Genomic DNA, 15,900 nt, shown 5'->3' on the forward strand with positions numbered 1-15,900 from the left:
AAATTGTGATACAAATTCACAAATAACTAACATTAACTACTATATTGTAAGATGTACAAAACATAGTCAAAAATTTCCCAAACAGTCTTAGGTTTGTAAGAGTCCTTAATCTTGAATTCCTAAGGTTTGGAACTGAAATTTGTCACAAAATAAAGGATTTCCTTCAATTAGTTTCTTAAGTTCAACCAGCATCATACCTCGAGCAGATTTAGTATCTCCATATTTGGATAATTGTTCATTCTCCCTAAAGTAGTGATCTATAAAAGTCAGTCAGCAAAGGCGCGATAGATGATGCTTAATACAAAAAATAAAGTAAGATAAATAAGTTCGTTTACAGACAAATGGTTACAAACAAATCAATCGAGTCGTTAATCAAACGATTAAACGCATAAACAAAACAATAAATATGAATTTGTACATTCTGATACATATCTACTTAGAGGTGGCAGTTTTTTTATTTTTTTATTAGCCATGCCGCTGCGCTCGTTGCGGCTGCCCTCACCGCGCCGCTGCGGCTGCACTTGTTGCGCTCGCATGCTCACTGCACCGATCAAATTTTAGTAAAGTACACGGATGGTAAGCCAGAGACAACTGAGGTGATGGCACCAAGCAAGAATGACACAGTGCTGAACACTGCTGTTCCCTATTACCCTGCATATACCAAACAAACTTGCGATTAGTTTATGCACAGCTATTCATAATCATTTTATCATGAAATAATGATACCTGAACAAATGTCTCGCTCGACCAATAGTTTCCCTTGACGCATTATGCAAGGTTCGCTCGGTCCAACAACTCAAGCAAATGTTTTCTATGTTTTTTAGGGGGAAGATGGGTGCTTCTCTCCACAGGGCATACAAGACACAGGTTGTTGGCGGAAGCCCGCCAAATTTAACATATAAAGTTTTTTTATATGTTAAATATGGCGGGTTGCCGCCAATAACCTGTGTTTTGTATGCCCTGTGGAGAGAAGCACCCATGTTCCCCCTAAAATGTTTGAAAGACACCATGCTTGAAAGACAGCATGCTTGCTTCAGTCTCTATAAATAATTCAGAGATATCTACACTCTACTCACACTTTACAAACTCTCAACTACACTCAACTGAAAGACTCAGACATGTAATTGAGAGATGAACACAACTACGGGTAAAGCCATGGCTGCAACACACGGTTGCAAAGTGAGAACTATGCAACCTGGATATTGCCCCGCCAAGATGCTACTCGGATCTTCTATGTACCCTCAAAATACAATCATCATCACAGTCTATTGTGTTATGTAACCCCGCTTTAAAGCATGATGTACAAGAGTAATTTTCCACTAAACTTAAACAACCTTTAAAGCATGATGTACAAGTGTTTTAAGCACAAGAAACACATATGTAACCTCACAGGCTCAGCTTATGCATCATAGCCTTAACAGTTTCAGTTCAGACATATTAAGAACAAAGCTCAGCTTATGCATCATAGAGTCGACAGGCTCAGCTTATGCATCATAGCCTCACAGGCTCAGCTTATGCATCATAGCCTCACAGGCTCAGCTTATGCATCATAGAACACTTGGGAAATGAAAAAGTATATCAAAACATCCCACAGAACAAACTAAAATCAAAAGTACATAACAATCTATCTTTTCACTATTCCATATCTAAAATTGACCTAACTATCATAATTTTCATTGAACTACAACACTTATCATCCCCAAAAATGACCTAAATATCATAATTATCACAAAACCATGACACTTATCAGTCCCAAAATTAAAGGAAAAGATCAAAATATAACAGAACAAAGTAAAATCAAAACTACAAAAACAATTTATCCTTTCACTATGTCATATCTGAAATTAACCTAACTATCATCACCAAAAATACAAATTCAAATATCACAAAACTTTCAACCTAATTTGAAATAACCGCATCTACTAACAAATCCACATCAAGATTAAAGATAAATCAACATTTAGAACCTAACCTGAGTCGATTCATCACAAAACACATGCGAAAATCCTTCGTAAACCTCAGCTTTCGTCCTTTGAACATCCGTCAATAAGGATATGTGAAGGACAAGATGGTAATTGAACAAGGTGTTGAAAAAACACTTAATGCACAATGTACAACTGTTAAGGCACAAGAAAACACAAACCCTTTTACCCTTTACAAGGGTATACATCTGCCGTCCAAATGTTTTACTTTCTCACACGGATAAATTGAGAGATGAACACAACTACGGGTAAAGCCATGGCTGCAACACACGGTTGCAAAGTGAGAACTATGCAACCTGGATATTGCCCCGCCAAGATGCTACTCGGATCTTCTATGTACCCTCAACATACAATCATCATCACAGTCTATTATGTTATGTAACCCCGCTTTAAAGCATGATGTACAAGAGTAATTTTCCACTAAACTTAAACAACCTTTAAAGCATGATGTACATCATGCTTTAAAGGTTGTTTAACTTTCTCACACGGATCAACATCGGGACCGTCCATTTGACTTCACACGGATCACCATATGCTTTGTCTCTCAATGCTCACACATCTCACAAAACAACATCAGATCTTCTCCATTGATCATCATCACAGTGAGGAAGAGCTTGACGGATGTTCAATTACCATCTTGTCCTAGATCATCATCACAGTCTATTATGCATCATAGCCTCACAGGCTCAGCTTATGCATCATAGAACACTTGGGAAACATCCAAGTGATATATCGTATAGTACTTTATAGAGACTGCAGCAAGCAAGCTGTCTTTCAGAAATGTACTTTTAGATCTGTGAATCTGTGATAATACTTTTACAACTGGAAGACTCAGACATGTAATTGAGAGATGAACACAACTACGGGTAAAGCCATGGCTGCAACACACGGTTGCAAAGTGAGAACTATGCAACCTGGATATTGCCCCGCCAAGATGCTACTCGGATCTTCTATGTACCCTCAAAATACAATCATCATCACAGTCTATTGTGTTATGTAACCCCGCTTTAAAGCATGATGTACAAGAGTAATTTTCCACTAAACTTAAACAACCTTTAGAGCATGATGTACAAGTGTTTTAAGCACAAGAAACACATATGTAACCTCACAGGCTCAGCTTATGCATCATAGCCTTAAAGATAAATCAACATTTAGAACCTAACCTGAGTCGATTCATCACAAAACACATGCGAAAATCCTTCGTAAACCTCAGATTTTCACAAAACCATGACACTTATCAGTCCCAAAAATGAAGGAAAAGATCAAAATATAACAGAATAAAGTAAAATCAAAACTACAAAAACAATTTATCCTTTCACTATGTCATATCTGAAATTAACCTAACTATCATCACCAAAAATACAAATTCAAATATCACAAAACTTTCAACCTAATTTGAAATAACCGCATCTACTAACAAATCCACATCAAGATTAAAGATAAATCAACATCTGTCTTTCAGACATGTACTTTTAGATCTGTGAATCTGTGATAATACTTTTACAACTGGAAGACTCAGACATGTAATTGAGAGATGAACACAACTACGGGTAAAGCCATGGCTGCAACACACGGTTGCAAAGTGAGAACTATGCAACCTGGATATTGCCCCGCCAAGATGCTACTCGGATCTTCTATGTACCCTCAAAATACAATCATCATCACAGTCTATTGTGTTATGTAACCCCGCAGGCTCAGCTTATGCATCATAGCCTTAACAGTTTCAGTTCAGACATATTAAGAACACAAGCTCAGCTTATGCATCATAGAGTCGACAGGCTCAGCTTATGCATCATAGCCTCATAGGCTCAGCTTATGCATCATACCCTCACAGGCTCAGCTTATCCAAGCCATCTAGGTCGTATAACTTAGGACCTTAGTCCGACAACCATCAAACTCTGCCATCTGTCCGGCCCTTAGAAACACCTATGTCTTACTAATCTGCATGTGACATATAAACAAACAAGTAAACATAAAAAAAATTAAAAAGGTAAATCCTAACTAAAACATCGGATGTAGGAAATAACCGCATCTACTAACAAATCCACATCAAACGGATCCCTTGTTCAAATCTGTGGATCCCTTGCCAGATAAAGCTCGTGATACATCTCATGAAACCCTAGATCTGCTCATCGAGCATCCCACAGAACAAACTAAAATCAAAAATACATAACAATCTATCTTTTCACTATTCCATATCTAAATGACCTAAATATCATAATTATCACACAACCATGACACTTATCAGTCCCAAAAATGAAGGAAAAGATCAAAATATAACAGAATAAAGTAAAATCAAAACTACAAAAACAATTTATCCTTTCACTATGTCATATCTGAAATTAACCTAACTATCATCACCAAAAATACAAATTCAAATATCACAAAACTTTCAACATAATTTGAAATAACCGCATCTATCTACTAACAAATCCACATCAAGATTAAAGATAAATCAACATTTAGAACCTAACCTGAGTCGATTCATCACAAAACACATGCGAAAATCCTTCGTAAACCTCAGATTTTCACAAAACCATGACACATATCAGTCCCAAAAATGAAGGAAAAGATCAAAATATAACAGAACAAAGTAAAATCAAAACTACAAAAACAATTTATCCTTTCACTATGTCATATCTGAAATTAACCTAACTATCATCACCAAAAATACAAATTCAAATATCACAAAACTTTCAACCTAATTTGAAATAACCGCATCTATCTACTAACAAATCCATATCAAGATTAAAGATAAACCTAACCTGAGTCGATTCATCACAAAACACATGCGAAAATCCTTCGTAAACCTCAGATTTCGTCGTTCGAACATCCGTCAACCGCTTCACCAGAAAAGTAAGAATCACAAAAGAACATGGTAAGATATATAACACTCATTGCAACAACATCAGAACATCAAACGGATCCCTTGCCAGATAAAGCTTGTGATAGATCTCATGAAACCCTAGATCTGCTCATGAAACGGATCTGGTGATAGATTCAAACGGATCTGGTGATAGATCTCATGAAACCCTAGATCGCCGAGAAGAGAGAGAGAAGAGAGAGAGAAGAAGATCTGATGTTGTTTTGTGAGATGTGTGAGCATTGAGAGAGAAAGCATATGGTGATCCGTGTGAAGTCAAATGGACGGTCCCGATGTTGATCCGTGTGAGAAAGTAAAACATTTGGACGGCAGATGTATACCCTTGTAAAGGGTAAAAGGGTTTGTGTTTTCTTGTGCCTTAACAGTTGTACATTGTGCATTAAGTGTTTTTTCAACACCTTGTTCAATTACCATCTTGTCCTTCACATATCCTTATTAAAGTAGTATATATATATATATATATATATATATATATATATATATATTTACCACAAACAAACAGAGTTACTCAAATATTATTTAAACAAAGAGTTATCGTAACATATAATAATCATATACTATATCAAAATACAATACAATACAATACACTACACTACACTACACTACACTACACAATACAATACAATACAATACAATACAATACAATACAATACAATACAATACAATACAATACAATACAATACAATACAATACAATACAATACAATACAATACAATACAATACAATACAATACAATACAATACAATACAATACAATACAATACAATACAATACAATACAATACAATACAATACAATACAATACAATACAATACAATACAATACAATACAATACAATACAATACAATACAATACAATACAATACAATACAATACAATACAATACAATACAATACAATACAATACAATACAATACAATACAATACAATACAATACAATACAATACAATACAATACAATACAATACAATACAATACAATACAATACAATACAATACAATACAATACAATACAATACAATACAATACAATACAATACAATACAATACAATACAATACAATACAATACAATACAATACAATACAATACAATACAATACAATACAATACAATACAATACAATACAATACAATACAATACAATACAATACAATACAATACAATACAATACAATACAATACAATGCAATGCAATACAATGCAATACAATGCAATGCAATGCAATGCAATGCAATGCAATGCAATGCAATGCAATGCAATGCAATCCAATGCAATGCAATGCAATGCAATGCAATGCAATGCAATGCAATGCAATGCAATGCAATGCAATGCAATGCAATGCAATGCAATACAACACAACACAAGACAACACAACACAACACAACACAACAAAACAACACAACACAACACAACACAACACAACACAACACAACACAACACAACACAACACAACACAACACAACACAACACAACACAACACAACACAACACAACACAACACAACACAACACAACACAACACAACACAACACAACACAACACAACACAACACAACACAACACAACACAACACAACACAACACAACACAACACAACACAACACAACACAACACAACACAACACAAAACACAACACAACACAACACAACATAACACAACACAACACAACACAACACAACACAACACAACACAACACAACACAACACAACACAACACAACACAACACAACACAACACAACACAACACAACACAACACAACACAACACAACACAACACAACACAACACAACACAACACAACACAACACAACACAATACAATACAATACACTACACTTTATTTACTAGTATGAGTTACAATATTTGTTTTGTTGAATCATAGTGCTTAGTTTTGGTTCGTGACTCTAATTTGTATCGCATAATATTCAATGTATGTAACATATTGCTTAATTTTGCTAGTTATCCAGCTTTCAATTCTTTTTAATTGCACAATTAATAAAAAATATAATGCAATGTGATCTCCTGCTAATAAACTTTCTACAAAGGCTCCTAATTGTAAAAAGTGTAAGAAAGATTTATAGAGTGACAAGTGTCCAATAACCTAAAATTAAACCCACTACATCACCAACCAAAACCTAAACACCCACCCCCACCCCACCCCACCACCACCCAAAAACCTAACCTCCCCACCCCCCCCCCCCAAAAAAAAAAAAAATATACCTCACCAAAAAAAACCCTAAAAAAACCTAACCCCCACCCCCCAACCCCCTAAAAGCCTAAAAAAAATTCTAAAAGAAAAACCAAACACCCAAAAACCTAAACCCCCACCCCCTCGGCAAAAAAAAATAATATTTTTTTTGGGGGGGGGGGGGGTGGGTGATAGGGGTGGGGGTTTAGGTTTTTGGGTGGTAGTGGATGTTTAAGGTTTTTTTTTATGTAGTGGGTTTTTTTAGGAGCCTTTGTACCCTTCTTACAATTAGGATCCTTTGTATTTGATCCTAATCCGTAATATGATATGATCTAATATTATGTGATCTATTATGATGTAATATAATATGTCTTGGTGAACCCATAACCTCCCAATTGGAAAGTTATAGGGCTACCACTCAAAACAAGAAGACTCGGTAATGTAACTTGATATGCCAAAAGTACTTGCAGGATGTTTTGTACGCCTACATAAAGACAATGAGGTGAAAAAAATAGGACATAAAAATACTACTTTAAGATATGAAGAATAGGATTTGTAGAAATAAACAAATGGAGTAAAGGGAAGGGTAGAATGAACAATTATTGTGTTAGAATTCTAAATCTTTGTAGGGTTACCCAATTATAAAACCCTTATCTGTTGATTTAATTTTTGTTGTTTGCATTTTGGTCATTTCCTTTGTAGGTCCCTAAATCGGAGGATCGATTTTCACTACCGAATCCTTGTTTATCAAGAACACAGTAACGGGTGCGGAATCCCCGTGACGGTGCAAACCAAACAAAGTGTAAAATAATAACACGCGTAACCAAAAGATTCAATATCTATTGATTAGGGATGAGAACAGATACAAACATATACAAACAATGTTTATAGACTCTCTCTAAGTCTCACACAGCTCTCTTGTCTCGTCCAAGTTTCACACAGAAACTATGAGACCTATATATACTAGACACAGACACCCACTTGACGAAACACAAATAACCCTCGGCGAAACACACAAAGTCGACGAAACACATTCTATTTCGTCGACATACAATTTAATTCCATTCTATTTCGTCAAGTGTAGAAGCCCAAAACAAGTCAAAGCCCAATGTAGAGTCTCGGCCCAAAACAAATTTGACGAAACAAATGTGTTTCGTCAAGGACTTAGTTTGTTTGACTTTTGCACTTTATGACATCATCATGACATCACAGAGATGATGTCATGGTGATGTGCCACCTGGGACTTGTTCGCGGCTCTCCGTGCTTCGCGTGTCGAGCTCTGGGGCGCACGACGGAGGAATGTCGTGACGTCGGGCTTGAGCCGGACCTAACCGTGTCGAAACCAAGTCGTACCGAGCCGAGTCGAACCGAGCCGAGTCGCGTCCACACAAAGTGTATCAACATCCTTGCTACTTGCTACGTATATCAACGCATCCATTTTTTGGTGATAGTTAGTCAATAATTATGAGCTTTCCAGTGGTGCAATTCTTAATGTTTCCTAAATTTTATGTAACATTTATTTGAAGCCAACATTGTATAATGTAATGCGATGTAATATTCTATAATGTGATGCAATATGATATGATCTAATATTATATGTTCTGATATGATGTAATATAGTATATGTCTCGGGCAAGACTCGAATCCATAACCTTCCAATTGGAAAATCATAGGGCTACCACTCAACTAGAAGACTGGATAGTGAAACTTGATTTGCCAAAAGTACTTGCAGGATGTTTTATCCACCTACAGAAAGACAATAAGGTGAAAAAATAGGACATAAAATTACTACTCTAAGATATGAACAAAAAGATTTGTAGAAATAAACAAATGGGAGGGGGTAGAATGAAAAAATGTTAGGTACACCCTTGTAAAACTTTCTAGGGTAACTGGACTATAAAACCCTACCATCCCCTCTTATTCGTTTGTCAGATTTATAATATTCACACAGCCGTCAGACTATAACAGATGGCTGCTTCTTCGTCATCTGTGATTGATCAAGTCAGGCCTCCCGATATGCCAAATTCATCGGTGAGTGGCTTTTGATCTTAAATTCTTTCTCTTTTTATCTGTTTACGAGTAGTCGTATTGTGATCAAAACTCGTTCTGGTTTTATTTCATGACTTAGAATGGGTATCATCATGCAGGGTGTTGAAGAACAATCGTTGACTGTTTATGGGATTTCGGAAGACAATATCATCACAGGTAACTTTTAATCAATTAAGTTCTGGATTCATATTTGCTAACTACTCCTTAGATCTGTTGCAAATGAAGGACGTTTTCTTTTTTAGATTTTAAGAAAAGCTTGAACTAATATGTTATTTCATTTTTAGGGCCTTGGGTCTTCATCTCATCGTGCTCATGTGATTAGTCTGAGATTCCATTGTTGCCGTATGCAAAGGACTCTCGGCTTCTAAATGGCACAGTAAGGTTTCAAGACCTGCATCAAAGTGCTTAAGAAGTAAAGACCAAGTTAGAGACTTTGGAGGAGCAGGAGTCCTAATGCCCTGCAAATGTGCAAATCAAAACGTTGATGAAGTTTTTCTCACACTTTAGGAGGAGTCTCACACAAATGAATCACAACAGCTGCAACGACGTTTTTCTAAGTTTTAGTGTATTAGCAAGCTCATAAATGAATCCTGGAGTTTTTTGCAGAAATAGGGGTTTTGAGCCCCCAAAGATTACTTTTAGGTGGCAACCAAGAAAATAAGTGATTTTAGGTACATTGCCAAATAGTTCAGCGAACTTCTTCAAGATTTCTGCCAAAAGCTGTTGCAGGTTTCACTTTTCTGACAATTGAGTGAACCTCGTTGTTTTTAACAGCCAACTACTGAAGTTCGCTGATTTAATCAGCATACCTGTAATGAACCTCGCTGAATTGAACCACAATTTAAAGAACTTCGCTGTTTCTTTGTGCCAGGTTGAATAACTTCGCTGTTTGGTTTTCCCAAGTTACAATACTTCTGTTTTTATTTAATATCTTAAGGAATTGATGTAATAAATGTAAGAATTAAATAATCATTTAACTTGACAAGATGGATACACCCATTTAGACTTTACTGCAGAATAATACTTGCCTTGCATTTCCATTTAATTTAATAGCTAATAAAAGGCAATAAACTTATGTTAAATTACTAACTCAACCCAACAAGAAAACTCAAAGAATAAGGAATATGATGAATACAAAAGGGTAAATTGGTCATTTTGAAAAAAGATAAGTTTAAAAAAGACCTTTTAGAACTTGAAGTTTCCATACATCTTACTAAGAACGTGGGGTATGGTGGGGCGGGGGTTTGGGGCATGGGTCAACGTGCACTTCGGGGGGCACCGCTGGTGAGTGACGTATTGGGTCGGTATGGCGGGGCGTGGCTAGCCCGCGTGGGTTGGCCAGTGTTATAAAAATTTTTAAAAAATGTATAAAATTAAAAAATACACTCAAAATTAAAAAAAAAGCCTAAAATTATTATTAAAATTTCCTAAAAATTACAAAATCCTACAAAAAAAGGATTACAAAATAAATAAATAAAAGCATAATTAAGCGTTAGGTAGATTTCGAACAGGGCGAGCTTGTCAAACGGTTTCCGCTCCTTGCCCCGAAACTCGATGTTGGCCACCACCACCCGGTCTTCGTGACTTATATCACCGCCCGGGACACTGTCGTAGTAGGTTTTAAAACGGTCGAGCTTCGGTCGTAGTTCGCGCCACTTGTGTTGGCACGCGTTTAGACTGTGTCGGTCGTTCCCCACGTTGTGCCGGTAGCTAGCGAAAGCTTCCGGCCAATAACGGGTCTCACCGGGTTGCCGGCCCTTCATCGCGTCCATGACGCTCGTTACAAGTGCTAGCTCTTCCTCGTGCGTCCATGAAGCCATTTATCAAGTGTGGGTAGCGGGTTCGGATAGGTGGAGTGAAGGGTTGGGGTAGCGATGTGGACAGACGGTGGGGGGTTTTATAGTAGTTGGGTGAACCATTTGGCTTGGCCGTAGTTCGCGCCACTTGTGTTGGCACGCGTTTAGACTGTGTCGGTCGTTCCCCACGTTGTGCCGGTAGCTAGCGAAAGCTTCCGGCCAATAACGGGTCTCACCGGGTTGCCGGCCCTTCATCGCGTCCATGACGCTCGTTACAAGTGCTAGCTCTTCCTCGTGCGTCCATGAAGCCATTTATCAAGTGTGGGTAGCGGGTTCGGATAGGTGGAGTGAAGGGTTGGGGTAGCGATGTGGACAGACGGTGGGGGGTTTTATAGTAGTTGGGTGAACCATTTGGCTTGGCCAAACGGTTATTTTTTAAATTTTAAACCTAGCCGCTATAGCCTAGCCAACCCAGCCAATGAGAGCCGGCCACGTAAGACCGCTAGGCACGCCCAACGCCCGAGATGAAACCCCGCCTAAGAGGCCACGCCGAAACCCAAACCCACCTGGGATGGTGACTCGGACGTTTATACCCAACCCCGCCCCATAGTCTAAAACTCCAATCACCTGACAAACACCACATGAAGAGGCCAGAGTCGAGACCCACAAACATTGTTTTGTCCACTTGGATGGCCAGTGCACATCTGACCCACTAATTCCCCTCTCTCTCAGTAGAATTTGTTAAATATTTTCCCTCTCATTCTTAAAATTTGACACCCAAACCCATTTCGCTTCCCACTAAAAAAATCAACAATGCCTACATATATATCCTCTTCTGCAAACAGTTTTTTTGTTCAAGAACCAAAAAAGCTACAATCTTGGAACTTTTTAGGTTGCACCCAACAAAAGAAAGCATCTTATGATATTAATTCAATAATCTTTTTTATAAGATCTTTAAGTTTTGATTATTTGAAAATAAGAAGCGGTGCAGTGGTGGTGGTGCAAATGGGAGATAAGGAGGTTTTGCATACTCTGAGAGGTGATAAACAGAAGCAATTACGATGCATGAATGGATGAATGGCAGGTACTCAATAAGGGTTTATAAAATATCTGCAAGATGCCAAGAAACTTATAGAACAGCGAGCTTTTTTAACTTGGTTCATATAAACAGCGAGGTTCATTACAGGTCTGCTGATTAAATCAGCGAACTTCAGTAGTTGGCTGTTAAAAACAGCGAGGTTCACTCAATTGTCAGAAAAGTGAAACCTGCAACAGCTTTTGGCAGAAATCTTGAAGAAGCTCGCTGAATCATTTGGCAATGTACCTAAAATCACTTATTTTCTTGGTTGCCACCTAAAAGCAATCTTTGGGGGCTCAAAACCCCTACTTCTGCAAAAAACTCTGAATCCTGAAGATTATTTATAAAAGTTGTAGTTATCTTTTTTTTTTTTTTTTTTTTTTTGTATGAAAGATGTTTTTGTATCTTTGTGGATTAAGGATTTATGATAGTTTTTTTAATCGTCAGATTGGTAACGAAAAAAAGCTAATTATCTACTCTTTTTTATGATTAATTTTTACCTTTTAGTTTAGTTTTGTAATGGCATTTTCAATTTGTGTTCATATTAGTTTTGAAGAGTTCAAATGTAATTTAATTTAAAAAAAAAAAGCATTTTAGTAAAAAAACTGAAACAAATTGAACTCTCAAAATTTAAAAAAACTAAAGATAAATATAAAAACTGAAACCAAATTAATTTACTGACAGGAAGCAATTTTTTTAATCCTAAAACAAAAAAAAAAACTTACATAAAAAATTAGTTATAATTGCTTTGTCTACCATTAGATGTTAAATGCCAAAAGTAATGAATGATTGTCAATGATTCATTTTTTTTTTTTTAATTTCATAATACATATAATGTTTATGGTGTTACACCCCTGTTTTTAAAGGGCCAGATTTGCAGTACACGTGACCGATTGTTAACCGAATTTATACGCCTTTAAAATTAAAGGTTAATACTATTAAAGTAAACAAAGTTTGCTGATGCTGCTTCACAACAGATGTTTGATCATCATTTACAACGAATTTTGTTCATTGCCATTTGCTGCTAAAGATAAAGAACCTGAACAGGTCTTCATGTAGTAAGTGATTATGTTTGACTATTGTAACCCATAGCTTAGTGTCATTTGCATTGAATTGACATTTAGAATATGCTACATCTGTTCTCATGAGCTTACTCTGCAGTGGCTTGCAAAAACAGCCTTAGGTCTTTGAGCAAGCAATTCAATAATATACCATCATCAGAATCAACACAATGTGATCTAAAATATTCTTGCAATCTCAACTTCAGCACATTACAGATGTCAACAGCGTAGCTGTTGACCTGATTATTTGCGTTACGAACAAATGCTTCTCAGCCATATTTTGCAACTGTTGATCAGTTATGATATTGCTGTTGCTGAGAAGTTTTACGACGGCTACTGTTGCATTAGCCACGCTGCTCGGTCAAATCTCTTTCTTCGAACTCCTTGCTATCTATTACAGCAGTATCACCATTGGATTCACTTGCAGCAGCAATTACAACATTACCTTAAAGATTGTCTTTACTTACCTCATCACTTGTGTCTAACTCTTCTTTATTCGCCATTACCTCAACTTTCACAGAAGTTAAAACCGTAGTTTAAATCAAAGCATTACAATCTTCACCCGAACATGCAACTGCTTCCTTGTTCACCACGACCCCATCTTTTTCTTTTAAATATTTCTCCATTTCTTCCCTGTTTTGTGTTGAATGTTGAGTTGCAGGAAAAGGCGATAGTGAATTGTATGGGAAAAAAAAACAGGAAGAAATGGAGAAATATTTAAGATGAAAAAGATGGCGTTGTGGGGCAACAGGAAGGACGTTGTACGTCCAGGTGAAAATTGTAAAGCTTTGATTGAAACTAGGGTTTTCATCTTCTGTGAAAGTTAAGGTGATGGTGCATAAAGAAGAACTAGTTTAATACCCGTCCGTTGGACGGGTTACGTTGATGTATTAGGTTGCGGAGTGCGGTATCGGCATCGGCAAGGCTCTCTCTCTCTCTCTCCCTCCATACTTTACCCATCCGGTGGACGAGAATTTTAGCATCATAGTGTCAACACTCCATCTAATCATATTGATAAAAAAAACATTTTGCTTAGATAAAAATGAAATAATAAACATATTAACACAAATAAACAACATTCATCCACACTCAAGTGATTCTCATAGGATTAACCAACTTTCCCCGACGTCTTACACAACTTAATCTACATTAACCAATTCAAAACATTTTAATTTAGAAACTGATTCTGATCCAAATTTACCAACTTGATCCTCTGTAATCCAACATTACCAATTTCACCATGTATTCTAAAATGCTTATGGAAGGACAACTTAGTAATTAAAAATTCAATTCTACAAGTCCAAGTTCATGATTATTAAACATAAATGTCATGTTATTAAATTATGAACTTCATCTGCAATCATCCCCAATTTTTAACTGAGTCTCAAATCTTCTATGGTCTCCATTTAAACGAACTTTCTTTTCTTTCATCTTTTCAACTACAACACTGGTACATTTGGACCTAAAGTATAGCATTTAAAAGTTCTTCCATAGTTTATCAGAAATTGGGCTTAAATCTCGGTCCTGCACAACATACACTAAAAATATCAAAATTAAACACGTTCTTCATTAAAAAATAAAGAAAAGAACAAAACTATGTCAAAAGAAATTAGTTACCACCATCGAATCCTCAATATGCATCAGCTATTCCTTTCACTACCGATTATAAGATGTTCCGATAAAACTTTCCAGAAATTGTCTAATAAGATGTTCCTTCTGGATTACATTGATTATTTTAGAGATTTTATTGTCAAATTTAAAAAGGATATAAGACCAACTACTTCTGAGTCAGATGTGCTTATTGCTTGCCAATGAGATTCCCAAAAAAATTACAAAATTCATATATGAACTCAACAATGAACAACTCCCTTATAAAACAAAGTTGAATCCATTCTTACCTTAAGCTTGTTGGAAATATTAAAGAGGTAAACATACAAGTTGGTATGTTTCCTCCATCCCACATCGGTGGAGTGAGTAAAGTTTAAGTGGTTTATAAGGGATTACCCCTTAAGGGCTTCCATAGTGTTAAATGGGTTGAGAAGTGGGTGAAGCCCACACGCGCGCCGAGCCGCGAACCCGCGAATGGTCGCGCGGTTGAGGCGCACTTCGCATCATAGTTAGGAGCTGAGGAGCTTTTATTTTTAGCTAAGGTTCGGTTTCAGGTGGGTCAGATCTGTAAACCGAATGAGATGAGATAAGAAGGAGATAGGGATGGATTCGAAAACAGTGGGGGTTATCCCATAGTAAATCGAATTCGTATAAGGATAATTATCTAGTAACCGAATTCGTATGAGATAGGTAATTCGAATTGGTTATGGATTGTTATCTCACTCCCTAATTTTCGCATTCTCTGGTATAACTAAAACTATAAATAAAAGCTTCCTGAAACCTATTCTACACACATCAAATTCGCAGCTCTCTCTCTCTCTATTGTGTGATTCTGTTTTCGTTCCAGCTTCTGCGTTTTCTGGTTTCCATTGCTGTTGGAATACCAGATCAGTTCTGCATTAAATCCTGGGAGTTTACGCTGCAGCTCACAGCAATACGAGCGCGTAAAATCCTTTAAGGACAGGAGTCATCCGTGCAGTTCAAGTTTTTCGTTTAAGAATCTTCGATCTCAAACGCCAGGTTGGTTTTAATTTTGCATGTTCTTTAAATTCGTCCGACAACGGGACAGTCTCCTTCTACCTTTCTTTAATCAGTTTGCTCAAGTTGGAACAAACTGATTTGGCTGATAACTCAGTAATTAATAAATTAACTGTTTGATTAAATTATTTTTCAACATTCTTAAAGGATTTTATTTTTGTGTTTTAATCAAACGCCAGAACAAATGGACGCTGAACTACCAACATCCAATCTGAGATTCATGAATCAAGAG

General features: G+C 36.7%; 2 long non-coding RNA genes across 2 annotated transcripts; one reads left to right on the forward strand and one right to left on the reverse strand.

The window, feature by feature from the left end:
* Positions 1-362: 362 nt before the first annotated feature.
* Positions 363-787, reverse strand: LOC110939334. Its single transcript, XR_002592176.2, has 2 exons — positions 727-787; positions 363-651 (listed from the first exon to the last, which is right to left on the reverse strand). It is a non-coding gene; the product is annotated as an uncharacterized LOC110939334 (long non-coding RNA).
* Positions 788-8,955: 8,168 nt separating this feature from the next.
* Positions 8,956-10,007, forward strand: LOC110939336. The gene is made up of 3 exons (XR_002592177.2): positions 8,956-9,069; positions 9,186-9,243; positions 9,372-10,007. It is a non-coding gene; the product is annotated as an uncharacterized LOC110939336 (long non-coding RNA).
* The last annotated feature ends 5,893 nt before the right edge of the window (positions 10,008-15,900 follow it).

Source organism: Helianthus annuus, chromosome 5 (genome assembly GCF_002127325.2).
Source record: "Helianthus annuus cultivar XRQ/B chromosome 5, HanXRQr2.0-SUNRISE, whole genome shotgun sequence".
Classification (NCBI taxonomy): Eukaryota; Viridiplantae; Streptophyta; class Magnoliopsida; order Asterales; family Asteraceae; genus Helianthus; species Helianthus annuus.